Genomic DNA, 19,155 nt, shown 5'->3' on the forward strand with positions numbered 1-19,155 from the left:
GCCTAAACCATGTAATTATTTTTTCTGTCCCCCAGCAATCCATCTCCCTCATATCTTCATGGTGAGTTATCCTTGATAAACCAAAGATTAAGAGGATCCCTGAGAAAAGGAACATGTCTTCCACAAAGTGCCTATCTTTAGGCACTGCAAAGTCATATAAAATTATTTATTGGAGGTTCAGTTTGTAAGATCCTCACACAGTAATGGCACAAACACTCCATCACCCCCTGGAGATGTTTGAATCTTTGCACTGTTAAGTGGCTATGGAAGCTGCGTAGAGATATCTTTGAGTTTAACGTTGTTTCCTTCCATTTTGAGGTGGACAAAGGATGACCTCAGGGAGCCTCCAGAGAGGTTTGTCTTCCTGTCTAGGCTGGACTTGGCTCTGAGGACAAGGGAATAAGCCCAGAAGGGGCAGCTCTGGAGAGCAGCAGAGAATGAGCCGAGTAAGGGAATGGAAATTCTGGCCAGCACATAGAGTTTGGGCCTGCAGGCTTGCAGAAGACTGCAATAACATAACAGGTAACCAAGGGGAAAAAAAAAATATCAGGGGAAGGTCACACAAGACAATTTCTACTAGTTGTATAACTGAGCCTTTTGACCCTGTTGTAGTAGTAGCCGTTGACACAGAAATGTGATGAGAGAAATAAGAAAATGCATCTATTCACGTGCATGCAGGATACTAGGAACCTCAAGTGGATAAGCTTCCAGAGCTTTGGTCTCTGTTTGCCTGAATTCACATCAAGGATACGTAAAGAAACATCACCTACTACAAGGGGAGAGTTCTCTCAGTATCAAACCAAATAGACCTAATCCTACATAGAAGCAAGAGAGAAAACAGGAGAAAATATGTGGGGTGTTCTCAAAGAGCCCACCAGTGCTAGCCAAATGCATGGATTAGTGCTGTTCAGAAATCTGGACCAATTTTTGGATTGTTTCCATCTTTATTTGAAAAACCTTTTAAAAATACCTTTTTCTTGCCCAGAACCTTCAGGGATTTCAGATACAGGGGGTTCTTCAAAATAAAACATCAAAGTTTTCCATGGGAGGTAGACATTTTTCATTAAAGTTTTACCCAATAACAATTGTCTATTGAAAGTGCCTGTAATTTTGACAGGAAAACAGAACAAAACAAACAAACCTGCAAGTGGATTTGTTTGAATTGCTGTTGTTTTGCACTCAGTTTTCAAATTCTGTGTATTTTCAAACTCTCTTGGTTTGGGACTGGTGTCTCATATCTGGATCCCAAAAGTACACATCCCAGATGTACATCTGCTGCCTGCTATTCTTTCTAAGCAATGAGACCCCAGAATCCAGCCACCTGAAGCAGCTGGATCATATACAGTCTGCGAGACTTCATTCCTGGAACCACTGCAACATATCCCTTTAGTCCTTGGTGGTACGGAAAAGGAAAGAAAAACATATCTTGTGAATGTGATCTCTGTCAGTGTGCAGGCACACACCTTATTATTCATAAGGACAAAGATTATAGCTCCCTGACTCACAGTCCCCATGCCAGCCTATGGGCAGCAATGCCCTGTGACGTTGCTCCTGGCAACGAACAATTTAAAAAGTAAAACACTGATCTGCCGTGCTACTGCCCAGACTGACAGGCAGAGCAAAGGATAATGTCACTAGCGGTGTGGTAACTTGCTCAGCATTGCTGCCCACGGGCCCAGTCAGGGTCAATGGCCATTGCATTAATGTTTAGCATATGGGCTATAAATATTACAACATAAATTGTGCATGACACTTGGAGCTCTGCTCCAATATATAGACGTGCTCAGGTGGACGAAACACATGACATAAATTCTACCTATAAAATAGAGTTACAAAAAGTAAGGAAAAAAGGTCTGGAAACTGTAGCTCATATGTATAGTTTTATATGTACCATGTAAGTGCCCATGTAAGAAACCACAAAGTCTTGTAACAAACGCAATTTATTATTCACATCTGACTGCTTTTCTTGAATTCGTGTCAGTAATCCATCTTCCCTGGGATTACCTCTTAATGTTTCAAACTCTACCCAGCTTTCAGCAAATGGTTTAAGAACAAGTTTTCCAGCTCCCCCTTCAAATGTGGGCTTTATTCCACATAATTACAGTTTCCTGAGGTCTGAGATGAGTAATATTTAGTTCTGGAGCAGTTGCAGTTATAAAATCCAAAACAGTACAATTCATCCAGGCTGCAATGCAAGCTCTGTCCCACCAGAAAACCAGGATTCACAATTGGAAAGGATCTAAGCCCCTTTTTTTTTTTTTCCTCTTACCAGTGCTGTATTTTAGGTATAAGCTGAAGAAAAAAAAAAATACATATATATATATATATATGTGTGTGTGTGTGTGTATATATACATATATGTATTTTTTTTAAATCTATTTTGTAAGGAAAAACTAGCATAATTTAAATAATCACAAGAAAGTCTTCGAAACCTGTTTTGCTAGATATCTGGTACTAAGCAGATATGTAGTCTGCATTGCAACATTCAGCAGTAGTCGAAAGGACAAGAGCATGGAAAAACATCATTATGCCACTGTATAATTTCATAGGGTAATCACACTTCAGATACGTCATGGGTCTCTTGTCACCCATTTCCAGATCAGCCTAACAGAGCTGTGAAAGGTAGGGAGGGCAATAGGGATCATAGGAAGGATGACATAGCTCTCGTATTGAGGGTCACCCCTGTAGACTACTGACTCCTTATGCTGGAGAGAAGCATATCCAGAAGTTTATGACAAAGGTCTGCAAAATCCTAAGTACTATGGAGCAGATGAAATGGATCATAATTCTCATTATTTCTCACAATGTAAGAGCTGAAAGTGTTCCCAGTGAATTTATCCAGAGCAATTTTAAAAGCAAGCAGAAGGAAGTCCTTTTTTATATGGCACAGAGCAGTATCATGGTATTCACTGGCAGTCTGTCATGGGAGTCACCCACAGGAAAAAGGGTTTAGAAAGTGATTGACTGAGTAAACATGGTAGAGGTGGCACCTCTGTATGATCATCTGCATGCAACTCTCATTTCCAAAGCCCCAAAGCTGCTAATTTCTGTGAGCTGAGGAGTACAGCAAATTTAAGGTTGCTTTGTTCACATCCTTTTCCTGTCACCCTTTTCCTCAGTATCCACCACAAGTTACGATTAAGGACAGCAGGAGAGATTTCTAGACTGACCTAAAGAGCAGCATTTAAGACTCAGAATGTATAAGCTCTGGAACACTGGTAAAATTATTTTGCTTTAAAGTGTCTGATCACAGAAGGAAGAACAGCCCAGCAACTACTCTGGAGGGAAGAGGCCTCTTCTATGCTCTTGGTCCTTTCTGCCAGTCCCCTGGAGACATTTTGCCTGTATAAGGAGTTTAAGAGAGCACCAGAGATATATGTTTGTGCACCTGCATCACTCCCAAAGAATACGGGATACGCATGTGCAGAGTACACATACTCAGCACTCCTTTGGGATGAGCCAGATAGCAGATTCTGGCTTGGCCAGCCTAAAAGAATTGTCATATATTTTAACCCACCATCCTATAAAAACATATAAATGGAGGCAGGTGCAGGAAGGGAGGGAGAGAAAGGAGCAGGGTTTCGCTGCCTGCTCATAATCCAGACGGATGCCTTTGTGAGCAGAGCGTAGCCACGATACCGCACAGCACCTTGCCAGAAAACACAGTGAGCTGGCCAGGCTGCTGGGAGGGCTCCCGCCTCCTCCGCTCTGAGGACTGAGTTGTTCCACGCTTTGCCCTGCTCCTCCCTCCCAGAGTAATTTCACAGGGCCCGTGTGTGCTGTAAATTTGATAAAGCAGACGAGATGGCAAGGTCGAGTAGCCAGGCAGAGGTATCCACTAACAGAGCTGGTTGATGGTTCCTATTGCTCCTCTCTTTTTCCAAAAAGTCAGTGGAGGCCGGTTAAAATAAAGCTGACATGATTGTGAAATAGTGATTACCCTGTTTTTCTGCCAGCATTTCTGGAAACACAGCTCATAAAACACGCTGAATCTTATAAAAGTCTTCAAGGATTCAGCAAGAAACAGGAAAATTAATCTTTTCTTCATTGGCATTCATTTTTGCTATAATGATGAAACCATACGCCTTCTGAAAGTTAAAGACTTTTATTCAAAGAGGACCTGACTCTGCAATCCAGTCATGTTGCGTAACGTTTCAAGGGGATTTCGCCGTGACAGCTTGCACAAAAATATATTGTTTTCCTACGAATAGGGCCAGCAGAACGGGTCTTTCAGCTTTTGTCACTGCTGTTGCAATTTTCAAGCTGGCAATCAGGAGCAATATGAAGTGTCAGGTAAAATATTTTGTGTCCCTTATTCAACAGACTTCTAGAAACTACATGCCATGCCAGTTTAGGGGACCCATTTCTTAGAGTGAGAAAAGGGTTACAATAATATATTGTACTTCCACAAATAATAATAATAAAAATAAATAAATAAAAAAAGCACAAACTCAGGGCACTCCATTGTTAGATTGTTGTGGAAGTGGAAAGCTGAGAGGTTGCACAGCACAAAACCGCCAAAATTACACTTTTTAAAATCCGTCTTCTACTGCTAACACCTCCACACCCCTGCCCCTTCAAAACCACAAAAATAGATGTGATTGCATAAAGGGCTCCCCTTTGCAGGTCAGGTGGAAATGCAATCTGATGTTGTCTGATAGCCCCTTCAAGAAATGTTGTCATAAAAAAACTTTATCTTCAGCCCTTTTTAAGGTCTAAATAACGTTACACTCTAAAAGCAGGAACAAGCCTTGCACTAGTGCACAGAGGTTCCAAACGTGGGGGTCTTCCTCTAAAAGCATGCCATAAACCACACTATATTTCCCCATAGTGCTCCAAGGAGCCACCTCATGCAGAAGGAAACCGGGAAGATGTTGGCTGGTTTTGATCAGGGCGATGGCAGTAGGGGTAACACAGCTTGCGTTGCAAGGGGATAGACCACGGGATACAGAGACAGAAAGGGTCACGACTACAGAGAAGGGGAAAGAGCTGCTGCCCTGCTCCGTTCTCCTGGGAAGGCCAAATTTATGCCTGCTCATCCCAGCCCCATGAGGGCAAAATAAGCTCAAAGCACAGCACTGCGATAAGAGTGTTTTTTCAGGCAACGTATCTCCTTATGCGTTCTGCAGCACCTGGCTCTGTCTTCTTTAATGTCACTGGTGTTTGTGGCTATAAAATTCTTCATCATGAGTCTTTTAATGCAAGATAGACTTTTCTACAAAATCAGTAATAGTCACTGTTCACCTCATAAATACATGAAGCAACTGATATTTTATGGTGTTATCTATGCCTCATCAAGCATTAATGTATTCCTTGTAAACACATATTCTTTATTTGGTTGGGACAATAACTGTGCCACGTGCCAGACTTACCATTAAATCCCAGTTCTCCTGTTTGTAATGGGCTGTAACAGATGTTTCATCCTCAAAGAATATCCTTCATTTCATTTTCTGCGCTAAACACCCCAAAAAATCCTGCATTATTGATCTGTACCAGTTTTCCCTCATTGCCTTTCAAATTACTACACAGAAAGCACTTTGCTGCAGACACGTGAATAGCTGTTGGGAGGTGAGTGATTTATATCCTGGCACAAGAATGACTGAGAATCACATCAATGATTTAAAATGTAACCAGTGGGGGAGCAGAGGGCAGGGAATGCAAAAAAATATATATTAAAAAAAAAAAAAAAAAGAAACCACCTCATAAATTACAAACATGTCATCATAAAGCTCCCCCAGACTATAAACAACGCCCTCAGACACGTCGTGCGAACTGTGGGGTTGTCCTATGCAGGAACAGGAGTTGAACTCGATCCTTGTGGGTCCCTTCCAATTCGGGACATTCTATGATTCTATGAAACACCATGCATTTTAGCAGTCTGCACCAGTGACATTTCAAGAGCTGGATGTGCCACCTCTGCTCAGGGCAGCCACCAGATCAGCAGAGCCCTGTGCCCTCATGCCAAGGTAGAGCAGGCTGCTGCCAGCGCTGGCTCAAAGAAGTATCAGTCCAGGGATGGTCTTAATGGCCACACTGATTCTCCATGTAAATGCCACCTTAGTCATGGGTGTGCTTTGTTAAAGTTTCAGGCAGGTTTCAGGAAATACTTGATTTCCATCACGTAGCAATACTTGACTGATTGCCAGAGCTGAGACCAGGTCATGAGCTCTCTGCAACTGCCTCTCTTTTTATCTTGTTTTACATGCTATGAAGTAAGACCAGAAGAAACCAAACTAATTGCTGTTCAGCTAGTTTCCTCTCATTTAGTTCTTTCAAGAATCACTGCATTGCACATTCCAGAAACTACTGTGTTTAACTCAGCCAGGGTTCTAATAAACATATGTTCTCTTCTAACAGTCTACCAACAAGACAGATAAATCAGCTAGCAACTTCAGATCTGGCACAAGCTCCTAACCTGTTTGCATGAAACCTTGTGTAGTTTGGCTTAGAGCACAGTTTACTTCCAATCTCCTTTCTATAAAGCTGGTTGCTGTCCGGAATTGAAAGCGCAACCGGGTAAAGCCTTGTCTCTAATACACATAATCCACCATCACCCTGTCTGTACATAGAAAATCATAGAATAGCTTGGGTTGGAAGGGGCCTTCAAAGCTCATCTGGTCCAACCCCCTGCAATGAGCAGGAGACATCTTCAACTAGATCAGGTTGCTCAGAGCTCCGTCCAGACTGGCCTGGGATGTCTCCAGGGATGAGGCATCTACCACCTCTCTGGGCAATCTGGGCCAGTATTTTACATACCTGTGTTGTACATCACCATATGGGTGAGACAAAGCTACAATGTGCTACCAGGCAGGGAAGAGGTCCCTTCCTGTGCTTTTATTAGGTTTCATTGAATAAAACTTCAACTGCAATTGTGAAGCTGGAACTCAAATAAAAATAACTACTATCACAAATCAAGCAAATAGTATTTCCCCTAATACTATTAGTGGGATTCAGCTCAGCAGAATAAGCCTGCAATAAATATAATCAAAGATACACAGAGAACGCCTGCTGATAAACTGCCATGTAATTTTATTTGATGCTTTCTTACAAAATAGTGGGTTTCTACCTGCAGTAGTTTGATTAAGGGGTATATGCATTTACTAACAGCGGCATTACATTTCATGTCTAGACAGCTTTGTGGACGTAAGGTGAGATATTTATCTTTTGCATGCTTTTTATGATTCAGAAAAAAAATCTGTGTTTACTCCATTAGTGCTTTCAGCCACGATGTTAATTGATTTTCAGTTCATTTTCTGATTCCTTCTTTAACTGCACAGGTCCGAACAACAATATTTGTTATACTCTGGGTGATTTACAGATAAAAATTTGATTGACCTTGTTTGTAAAACCCATTTTTCTCTGAATATGTGTAATGCTGATTTTACTACTGATTCATATTAGATGAGTTTACATTTCACATAGAAACTATTAGCTCTCTTGCTACTTAGGTGAATTATACACTACACAGGATAACTGCCTCCTATGTAATATGCAGCATTATGTATTGCAATATGTAATTACATGTTGTGATATATAATTACAGAATAATGTGCTAAATATGTACCATTGTGAGACTGCTAAAAAAACACTGTTATTGGATAAAGTGTTCCCTGTTCTTGGGTAAGCGACAGGATCTGGAGGGTCATAGCTGTAAATCCATTTAGGTTCAGCTTAGTCCTAGTCACTAACTACATTCTCCTGGACAACGTGGTCAGGCCAACTCTTCCTCATGTTGCTCACCTCCCTGTGCCATCCTTTCCACTCGCTACAAGCAAAATGGTCTCTTCTACTCTTATTCAAGAGAAATCTGAATTTTCTCTGTCCTGCCTCACTCTAACCATAAATCAGCTTCCTGTCGTCACATTAACCACGGCGACTACAGGTGGAGGTTTTGCGGATGAAATGACTTCAGATGCATCCATCTGATATTCACAGAGCAAAAATTTGTTACTGAGTTCAGATGTGGGGCCATCTGAGACTGAAACTGTTCTGATTCAATTCCAGTTAAAATTCAATGAAACTTCAAGATAAAGGCTCAGGTTCAGGGTCAGTCCTGGTACCTGAAGCAGTTGGTAAGAGTTTTTAGCTTGGTGTTGACTCAGCTCCTTGATCCTAAAACCCAGTTCTACTGAGGAAGACAATTCTGTGCCCTGCTTTTGGGGTGTGGAGTTGGTTTTTTTACGATTTCAGCTGCTAATGTGTTGAGAGTGCTATGGGACTGGTGATTTTGTGAGTTTAGACAGATTATTATCCCATCCTTTATTCAGGTAAACCCTTAAATAGTTTTGTTAAATCAAAACAATGATGTTTTTTGCTACAGAGGAAAGAAAAGAGAAGCCAGAAGATGCTGTGGGTACTTTCTGATCAAACGACATTCAGAAAACCTTAGAATAAACCATATATTCAGTGAATGCAATGCAGGAAATCAATTGTACCAAAGGCTTCTTTATGGTGTTAGGCGCTGAAATTATGGCCCTGTTAAAGTCAATGATTTTTTTGCCATTAACTTCAAGTGGGCTGGGATTTCATCTCCATGGTTTTGCTAGCAGAGACAGAGGCTTGCTGGAGAAAATAGGGCCAGAGAAACACCACTGCAAAAACAGCACAGGAAAAGAGTTATACGTAAGCAGAACTGCATCAGGTGATCACTCAAACACCTATGTTATATAGGTTGAGGTGCTGACAACAGGTGCACAAATGGGAGAGAAAATAAAAGCACAGTTTTGCTCTGGATTTTTGATTATACCTCAAAAGCATCTCAGCATAGAAAACAAAAGTAATGATTTCATAATACAAGACCAGATGCTCTTGCTTTCCACTAAAGCAGATGAGAATGGCAATTTCCAACTTGTTGCCCTAGTGAGGCATAATGGAAGGGTTGTACTTTGTGGTGGGGACCAGTTGTTAGACTACAGCCATTTGTGTAAATGTGGCACTGGTTCTCTTTTGCAAACATGTCTAAAAAGCTGTTCAGCTTTCCATTTTTTCAGTGATCTAACTGGTGACCCATCCAAAAAACTCAGGACACTTCCAAAAAAGATAAGCTGCATACCATTGTCTTCTACCCATGTGAATGATGGAAGATATTACAGATATTGGTAAGATATTATAAAAATTAGCAAGTCCTATTAGGGAAAAATATGCTTAGAAATCATTGCAGGCAGAAATGGGGAAAACTTAGCAACTCATTCTTCTAGTCCCATGCTCAGTTCCCAAACCAAACTTCCTGTAGTAAGCACAAATGGTCTCCAAGTATTGGCACTTACAGCCCAGATTCATTCAGAAGCTTTGCAAATCTGAAAAGGAAAATTGCTGTGGTAGAAAGTTCAACAGGTATGTTTCACCTCAAGGAAACGTATGTAATATACATTTTTTTTTCCAGTTTTAAGAAAGAAATGAGAGAGGGACAGTCATCATAAACTGGAAAATAAAATAACAGGGCAACATCCAGGGCAAATCAACCGTGTCTGAGAAAGGAAAACCCTGGGCCAAAGGAAGAACCTGCTGTGTAGGAGAGACATGTCAAGGAAGACTCGGTGGGACAAGTGGGAGAGCAGAGCTCAGTCTAGAGGAGAGTCTCTGGAGAGCTCAGCATAGTAACAGAAACAAATACACATGCTATACGAAGAATTTCTGGTATGAGGGTATCTCAACTATGTATCTGAAGAGCATAGAAAATGAAAAAAATTGAAAAAAAAAAAAAAAGGTGCTGTTCTGTTAGGTGTGGTTTTCCTATAAATATTAATGCATCTCAGAACCAGCATTTCTTACTGTTTCTTCCAGTCATTAGCACCAGATGCCAGGAATGCAAATGAGCAGCTGCCCTTCCCAGCCCCTATTTTGGATTTTACATAGTTGAGAGAATCTTTAGACCTTAGAGCATATTTATTCTTTGATTTCTTCTGCTAAAACAGTCTGCAGCCTGAGTAAACACTGAAGAGGGCACTGAGCCAAGTGGTTTGTCTATACAGGCAGCTTTTTGTTTCTCCAGCCTTCATTCAGATTTACAGCTGAGCAGTTATAAGCTGTGGATGCACCGCGGAGAATTGCTTTCAACTCACGTAAACAAAGCTGAAATCTGTGAAGTTTCTCTCATATCCAGATTCAACCAGTTCAATTGTCCATGTATATCACAGAATCACAGAACTGTTAGGCTGTAAAAGACCTTTAAGATCATCAAGTCCAACTGTTAACCTGGCATTGGCAAGTCTACCACCAAACCATGTCTCTAAGCATCACATCTACATGTCTTTTAAATATCCCTAGGGATGATGACTCAACCATCTCCCTGGGAAGCCTGCTCCAACACCTGACAGCCCTTTCCAAGAAGAAATTTTTCCTCATACCAAATCCAAACCTTGCCTGGTGCAACTTGAGGCCATCTTCTCTTGTCCTATCGCTTGTTACTTGGGGTGTTACCAACACCTTCCATGCTACAATCTCCTTTCAGGTAGTTGTAGACAGTGATAAGGTCTCCCCTCAGCCTCCTTTTCTCCAGGCTAAACAGCCCCAGCTGCCTCAGCTGCTCCTTATAAAACCTGATAAGACTCGTAAGACTTGAGGTTTTTGATTTTAGTAATTTAATTCATTTTAGTGAAATGTTACTGTTTGCCTTTATGCACAACAGTTCTATATTCATAGAACTTTGTTTTATGCAGCACTTCTCTAGCTCCCTGAAGTCCACAGGATGGCTGAGTAATTACCCTTTCCTGTGGGATAAAACTCCTATTTTAGCTTTATTGAGACTGCAAATGGAAATCAACTGCTGATCAAATCCTGAATTTCGCCCAGCCTGCACCCTGAATCAATATATGTCTATACTTGAATGGATGAATGCTGTAGACTCTTTTGTATTGTTTTAGTTTAACAGTAGACTATACTCTCAAGCTACTCAGAAGTTTAAAGGAAGAGCCAGGGGTGAGGGGGGGTCATGGGTGGTATATACCTGAGACTGGTAAACCTGTAAATATCTACCACCTCTGCTTGAGTGATACATAGCACTAGTCAGTCTATAAACACTGAAGACAAATGTACTAACACCGCTAAAGTGAGGTGAAGCAGGGAAGCGTAGAACAATATAGGCATCTTTAGGTTTTCACATTGTATATAAGCCTAAATATATACCTTTCTTATTTCAGTTTTGAGAGATCAGGCTTAATATAATTACAGAAAAGTTCACAGGTAACAGAGGATACAGGGGATAATTTACATCTCATTTAATAAATTCATATATATCATATACACATGCACACTATATACATAGAAATACGGTCTTAATACTTAGTTTGATCCAAACTAGCTTAAAATGACAAAATATCTGCATTTTAAATACTTTACACAGAAAAGTCTGTTTGATAATATTCTATTTGTGCTCTCTGTATGCAGGTATAGCTAGTTATCTATGGTAACTTGTGCCTCAAGGGTCGGTGCTGGGGCCAGTACTGTTCAATATACTCATCAACGACTTGGATGAGGGAATAGAGTGCACTGTCAGCAGTTTGCTGATGACACCAAGCTGGGAGGAGTGGCTGACACACCAGAAGGCTGTGATGCCATCCAGCAAGACCTGGACAGGCTGGAGAGTTGGGCGGGGAAAAATTTAATGAAATATAACAAGGGCAAATGTAGAGCATTGCATCTGGGCAGGAACAACCCCAGGTTCCAGTATAAGTTGGGAAATGACCTATTAGAGAGCAGTGTAGGGGAGAGGGACCTGGGGATCCTGGTGGACAGCAGGATGACCATGAGCCAGCATTGTGCCCTTGTGGCCAAGAGAGCCAATGGCATCCTGGGGTGTATTAGAAGGGGGGTGGTTAGTAGATCGAGAGAGTTTCTCCTTCCCCTCTACTCTGCCCTGGTGAGACCACACCTGGAATATTGTGTCCAGTTCTGGGCCCCTCAGTTCAAGAAGGACAGGGAACTACTGGAGAGAGTCCAGCGCAGGGCAACAAAGATGATGAAGGGAGTGGAGCATCTCCCGTATGAGGAAAGGCTGAGGGGGCTGGGTCTCTTTAGTTTGGAGAAGAGGAGACTGAGGGGTGACCTTATTAATGTTTACAAATATACAAAGGGTGAGTGTCACGAGGATGGAGCCAGGCTCTTCTCGGTGACAAACAATGGTAGGACAAGGTGGAACATAAGAGGTTCCACTTAAACTTGAGAAGAAACTTCTTCTCATTGAGGGTGACAGAGCACTGGAACAGGCTGCCCAGGGAGGTTGTGGAGTCTCCTACTCTGCAGACATTCAAAACCCGCCTGGACACGTTCCTGTGTAACCTCATCTGGGTGTTCCTGCTCCAGCAGGGGGATTGGACCAGATGATCTTTTGAGGTCCCTTCCAATCCCTAGCATTCTATGATTCTATGATCTTTTTAGCTTACACAGTACAATTGATAAAGTTTTAAGCACAAGGTAATAAAACTGAAAGCCTATGTTGAAAAAATGGTAGGAATGGGAGAGGGAAAAAAGGCAAATTTAATTTAACTCAAATATTATTTGTATAACAGCTTCTCAGCTAAAGTAAACCAATCCTTATGATAAGCATTAGAATGACTCTACTTTCCTAATGTCACCTCTCTCCAGTGGGGCTGCAGAAGGATATAGCTGCTCCAATCCTTGTTCAGCCACTAACAAGGAAGCAGAGAAGCCTTTGAAATTATTAATCAGTGCCAGAACTGCTAACAACAGCTGTTAACATTCCTGCCAGATATGTTGTTTTGGTTTGGTTTGTTTTTTTCCACACTTGGGGATGCACTTTTAATGGAAGGGAGGGGAACAAAGACGACCAGAAAGAAGTGAAAGAAGGTGAGTGACTCCTCCCAAGAAGAAGAGAAGGCTATTATTTTGCAGGCTGTTCAGCACTTCAGGATTATATAATTTAAAATAAACTGTTTCTAAATCAATATAAACTCGGGTCAGCTCTTATAGGAACACTCAAATCTCAATTATTATTAGTTATTATTGGGCAAATTAAGGCAGACAGATACAAAGCAAACTAGAACACGGAGTGAGCAAGTGCTGCTACATGCACCTTCTAGCATTTCATTTTTTATTTTATTTTTGCTGTGATGAAGTTGGGTTCCATTTTGCAAAGGTGTAATAGTAAAAAAGGCACAAGATTAGTAAATCTGCTGACTCTGTTGAAAGAGTTTTTTCCTTCTGGTGATAACTGCTTTTTTTTTTTCTTCTGTAGTGAATTTATCAGAGGGGGGAAGAGTTGAACCTGCTTTTTATTGTTTACAAAAAAAGATTATTCATTATCTTATTAAAAAAAAAAAAAAAATTGATAGTATTACCTAGCTGAAAGAATATCAAGGCAGGACACATGAGACACATGAGAGAGCTCTTCTATTCATCTGCTGCGTACATGCGTAACAAATTGTATTTCTTCATTCCTTAGTCTCCCCAGTAGCCTAATTTGTCGAGTGTTTGAAAAATTATCGATGAAATAGTACCTCTGTTTTGTGAGAATTCACTGACAACAACCAGGTTGGACAAATGTCACTGGTGGAAAAAAATTGCCTGTTACTTAAAGAAAAAAGACCAGTGCTGATATGCAAATAGAAAAGAGTACAGTCTGTCTTTCAGCTCTCAGGCTCAGATTGTAATTTTGGCAGCTGGAAAACCCAAACACACACATTTGCCTTGAAAACTAATGAGACAAAATCATGGATCGCTCTAGTGCTATTCATACAGTTGCTTCTCACAGTACACAGGGCCACAGGACACGATGAATTATACCTATTTATGCTATAATAGTCAGGAAAAACCCAGGTATTATATGAGTGCAGAGAGCAGTACAAGATCCTATCACACATCTTGGTTCAGGAAGCTAAAGAAAGTACTGTTATTCTCCATCGTGTCTTTGTTTCCTCTGTATTTCTCACTTCTAAGAGGGTGAGTGAAAATATGTTTTTAACTGGACCTTAGGCAACAAAGATTTTAAGAACACCTCTACACTTTCATCCTACAGACTGCATCCAGCTGACACAGGTGATCCATATTGGGTTTCTCCTTCCCCTCCATCTTCTCACAAACAGGAAAAAACATGGACCTGATGGAGAGGGTCCAGAGGAGTCCACCAAGATGATCAGAGGGCTGGAACACCACTGTTGTGAGCACAGGCTAAGAGAGCTGGGGTTGTTCAGCCTGGAGAAGAAAAGGTTGCAGGGAGACCTTATTGCGGTCTTTCAGTGCTTAGAAGGACAGGACCTATAAGAAAGGACCTATAAGAAAGATGGGGACAGACTTTTTAGCAGGCCCTATTACAATAGGACAAGAAGTAATGGTTTTAAACTAAATGAGAGGAGATTCAGGTTAGACATGAGGGTGGTGAAACACTGTCCCAGGTTACCCAGAGAGGCGGTAGATGCCCCATCCCTGGAGACATTCAAGGCCAGGCTGGACAGGGGTCTGGAGCAACCTGATCTAGTTGAAGATGTCCCTGCTTATTGCAGGAGTGTTGGACTAGATAACGTTTGAAGGTCCATGCCAACTCAAGCTATTCTGTGATTCTATGACCTGAGGGCTGGGGAGGTTCTGGCAGTGGGAGGAAAACCATGAAGCAGGTGTAATAGAGGGTCTTTCCATTTCTTTCTTTTTCAGGAGAAATGACTCTGTGCCCTTATTTCTATCACCCCAAAAGATCTACTCTCAGTGACCTGAAACTTCCGACTGCACATATGGCTCTCCAAGGAATCTTCTCAGCTCCCTGTTCATATCCATCAAAGGTTTATATCCTCTACCTATTCCCACCCTAGTGCTTCTTCTGTGTCCTGAGTTGGAGGTGTTCAGCAGATACAGAGCTGGTGCTGACTGGTGGCAAGATTTTAATGTAGCCAAAGCTGCGGAAACTCTTGCTGCTTCATTTGAGACCTAACAATGGTTTCAATAAGCAGCTTAAAGCTCTGGTGTCCCTGTGAGCTCCTTAACCTTTCTCTGGAGCATCCTCCTCCTCACCTACACTACCTGGCCCCAGAGGAAAGGACAAGCACAGTGTGAGAGTGAGGAGGTGGGGATGGGAGAGTGGGATGGTTTCTCCTGGGGGCTCTCTTAGTTACACCAGCAGACATGCAGACAGGCTCAGAAATCTCTGTGCAGCACTACTGAGTATTTCTAATCAATAATTTATCTGATTTTTTTTTTTGAAATTGTTATATTGCTGAGTACTGGACTGTTCTCTATGATCTGAAATGATGAGTTTTTAATGATTAATAGGTGCCAGTTTGTACTTTTCTTTTAGAGTAGATATAGCGGCTTTTTGTGGAAGAAAATAACTGTTCTTTAAAGTTCAGTTATAGTTACAAAGTCTGAAAAACTGGAACAAAAATTTCCAAATGTCCTAGTCCCATTTTTCTTTTTCCTTTCAAGTTGGTCCCTCTCCCTTGCAGGTTTTCCTCTCTTCATCCTGATTAAGGCTAGGAAAAGCCTCACAGATTCTCTTTCAGACAGGAAAAATGCTTCTTATCCATCTCTGGCTCTGCAGCAATGTCAGCAATATCTATTGTGTCCTGGTACTGTGACCCCCTGTGCCAGGGTGGGCTATGGTGGAAGCAACAGCCAGTGAAGGGAGCAGAAGGAACACGAGCTACAATTTGGATGCACAGAGCCCCTGCAAAGTTGCCTACAACCTTCACCATGTCTCGGAGAACACAAGTATTCTGAGAGCTGAATCCCTAGACAATTTTTTTTAGCATGAGCCACCTGCCACTGGGAGAATTATAAAAAGGAAAGTCTGTGAGGGAGAACTCAAAGAAATGTATTTATCCCTTGTTTAAAAAAGATGAAGTGCTGCAGGGAAGTGTTGGTCTCTAGTGGGCACTTCCTAGCTGCAGCAAGTTTTCTTCGTAGTTAGGTAGTTGGCAATAGATCATCTACTGCTGTAATAACATGACTCTGAAGTACAATTTCTGATGCTGGCTTGGAGTTCATAGAACAAAATCCTTGCTCAGTTATTACTGCACTCTCCATATGTCTTAAATAAGGCTGAGAACTACCTTCTTAGGTACAGGTCTCCTGGCAGGAGAACAATACTTGCTGTTGCTTGTGCTCATGAGGATGGGGCCATTTTTATAAAAGTAGATCAGCACCAAAAGTGGGTCGAGAATTATTTCCATATAATAGAGACTGGTTGTCTGAAAAATCAGTGGGGTATTTTAAATGGTATTTGAAGTTCTTGCTGCTTAAAATTAGACTGGAAATTCACTGGAAAGAGATAGTATGACAGACCAGGTGAGGTAAGAGGTATGTTTTTTATCTGTGACTTCAATTCTTCTACAATTCCTTACATGGCCACTGCCTTCAAGGTGATGGAGTGAAAGAAAAGATACCTTTTTGTAGTAGCTGAAGACTGGGAAGTTGAGGTAAATACAAGATTTGCCAAAGCACCTGTCAGGGGCACAGATACACACAATGGAAGAAAGCTTAACACGCTATTTTATAAAGGAGCAAAAGGCTATAAATACTAGGTAATCAGGTTTTTCGCTTTTATGGCTCTACACATCTATCTATCCCTTGGACACAGGACTGCATTATTAAAGACAAGCACTGGACAAAACCATAAAGCTCCAAGTGCTTTTCAATTGCCTCATATTCCCAGCCTGATATTAAAAAGAAAAGAAAACAAAAAAAAAAAACAAACCCAAATGAGAGACAGAAAAAAATCCTGCAAAACATGAAGTGTAGCCTTAGACTAGCCCATCAAATGATGGATTAGTATTATTGGCATGTCACAATTTTGTTTTTTTAATGGGAAAAATGTGTTTGATAGGCTAGACTTGTGTTAGAGAGTGCTAACAAACTCTATTAGCCTAAGCCATGCAGGTATGTGGGTGGACATCTCTCCCGATCAGACCACGAACTGCTTTGGCACACTATTCAGAAAGAAACTATGGAAAGGGAGGCACCCATGGCTGAAACACTTCTGGACAGCTTTCGGTGTTTATCCACTGAATGTCAGCATCAGTACAGCTCACTGTCAGCACTCGATGTGCTGCATTTGCAGGCAGAGAATCAGGAATCCGCAATGTCTTGAACCACCAAACAGTTGATGCTGGCGAATGGTAAATGGATTATCAAACACAGAAGGATCAACGCCTGTGCTATTTGTTAATGTTCTCCTTACAAACTAAAGTACACTTTTGCTTGCCTCTTCCCACAAACTTCTGAGCAAGTAAAAACTAGGATTGATGAGTGGGCAAAAATGTCTTCATTTCACTTATTCCTGTTCCTGAGCACTGTTGATTAGAAACAATAGCTGCAACATTTGGGAAACCCAAATACAATAGTGTTTCAAACTCAGTAAAATTAATTTCCTTTGTCCTTCTTGGTAATGGAAAGTATTGAAAAGGAAGATGGAGCAGTAAGCCCTGAAAGGCACAAGATAGATATTCACTATGCAACAGGAAGAAAAAATCTCTAAATAAGAAGATAATCACCTTCCTTCATCCACTCTGAGTATCTCCTGGTGTTTTAACTTTTCATGACCTAGACCTTCTCGTCCATTTTTACTGTTCCATGTAACAAGTTAGTGAAAAGGAGACTCTTCTCCTGTGTTGTAGCTGAATCCTGTGTTCTCACTGAGCTGCCACTGCCCTCTTGTCCTTCCCCTGTTGCCTGTGGTGCAGGCTCAACCAAAGGTCCACCAAAATTTCTTCACTTAGGATAGCCTGGCAACTGCTTCAAAGCAGAACATCCAGATAGAAATAGCTGCCGCAGCCAGGTTCGTAGAAAACTGAGTCATAGGCATTCAGGATAAGATTCACTGGCCGTCTCAGTTTGCCCAGGTCCCATAAGGTCATTTTATATATAGTGGAGAGCACAAGCATTACATCTAACCTAGCTAGACAGCTGCATTAGAGTGAGATGAATCATCCTCCAAGGATTCCTACCCCTGAAGGAGTTATGGGCAGACTAGCTCAAGCTTTGGGGGCTATGTTAGGTGACCATCTTAGGGCAGATGAATCCGTAAGAGTTCATAGAATTTCTTCTCTAAGCTCCCTCTCAGATCACAGAATATCTTTAATATCTGGTACCAAACTTAAGTCTACAGTGGAAGTCTTAAGAACATAGCTGTAATGAGCCATGGAGAAAAAGCAGGAGAGCTAATGAACATCAAGAGTGGTTAGATCCTTACAATAAAAGCATATATGTTAGAAAGAACACTCATAGAAGTTCTTACAAAGTTGTCCAAGCTCCCATGCTGCAGTCAAAAAACACTCTGCAGAGGTCCCTGCCAGTCTCACCCGGAGGAAAACTCTCTTGGTGGCCATGTGGGGAACAGCTTCACTTGCAGGCACAGCTTCACACATTGCAGGCATTCAGCAGACAATAAACTAGAATCTTTTGGTACCAACAGACTCTTCCTGATGTCTGTCCTCTCTGTCTGAAGGGTCTGGAGAGAAATGGACCAAGTCAAAGAAGAGGAGCTGGCCAGCTGAAAGTGGCTACAAGAGCTTCATGATGTGTCCCTACTCTGCTTGGTGCCTGGAAATATGAAAGATATTTTGTATTTCAGCATAGTCAGATGTGTTTCCACAGTGGTATGGTCTTCAAGCCTTTATCCACGTTTCATGTTTTGGTAGATAAATGCAGCTTGCTCTGGTTTAGGAGGAAACATGAGCAACCCACCAGCAAGAGCTGTGTAGAAACACAAGTGTGAACAGTATTCAGCAAGCTGATCTTGGACTTACTTCAAGTGACTGAAGCAGAGACATATTGGCCATTCTCTGCATGGTTCCCACCTTGGACGGTTGTTTGTCCAGGGAAAGGACCAGGGCTTGCAACGCAGAGCATCACACGCACTCTGTTCGCTTTCCCAAGACCCTGACATCTGCAACAGACCTACTCACTGTGAGTAGCTGCACTTTGCAGCACATACATGCCTGCCACAAGGATTGAGCCTAAAGACAAGAGGAGTACAGAATCCCTGCCTCAGGGATGCTCCTTCACTCCTGATGGCAGTGAACTGTTGTTATAAAGAAGGACTTTCTGAAAAGATGTTTTGCCTTTGAACTGCACCGTCTGTGCCTGTATGTACATTAGGCATTTCCAGATTATTTTCCTGCGACTTTCCATCCTTCAGGTTTCAGGAGATGCAGGAACCCAGCCTACCGGTACATCTTTCTCTCTCTCGCTCTCTGTCTCTTCTGCCACTTC

Source organism: Patagioenas fasciata, chromosome 1 (assembly GCF_037038585.1).
Source record: "Patagioenas fasciata isolate bPatFas1 chromosome 1, bPatFas1.hap1, whole genome shotgun sequence".
Taxonomy (NCBI): Eukaryota; Metazoa; Chordata; class Aves; order Columbiformes; family Columbidae; genus Patagioenas; species Patagioenas fasciata.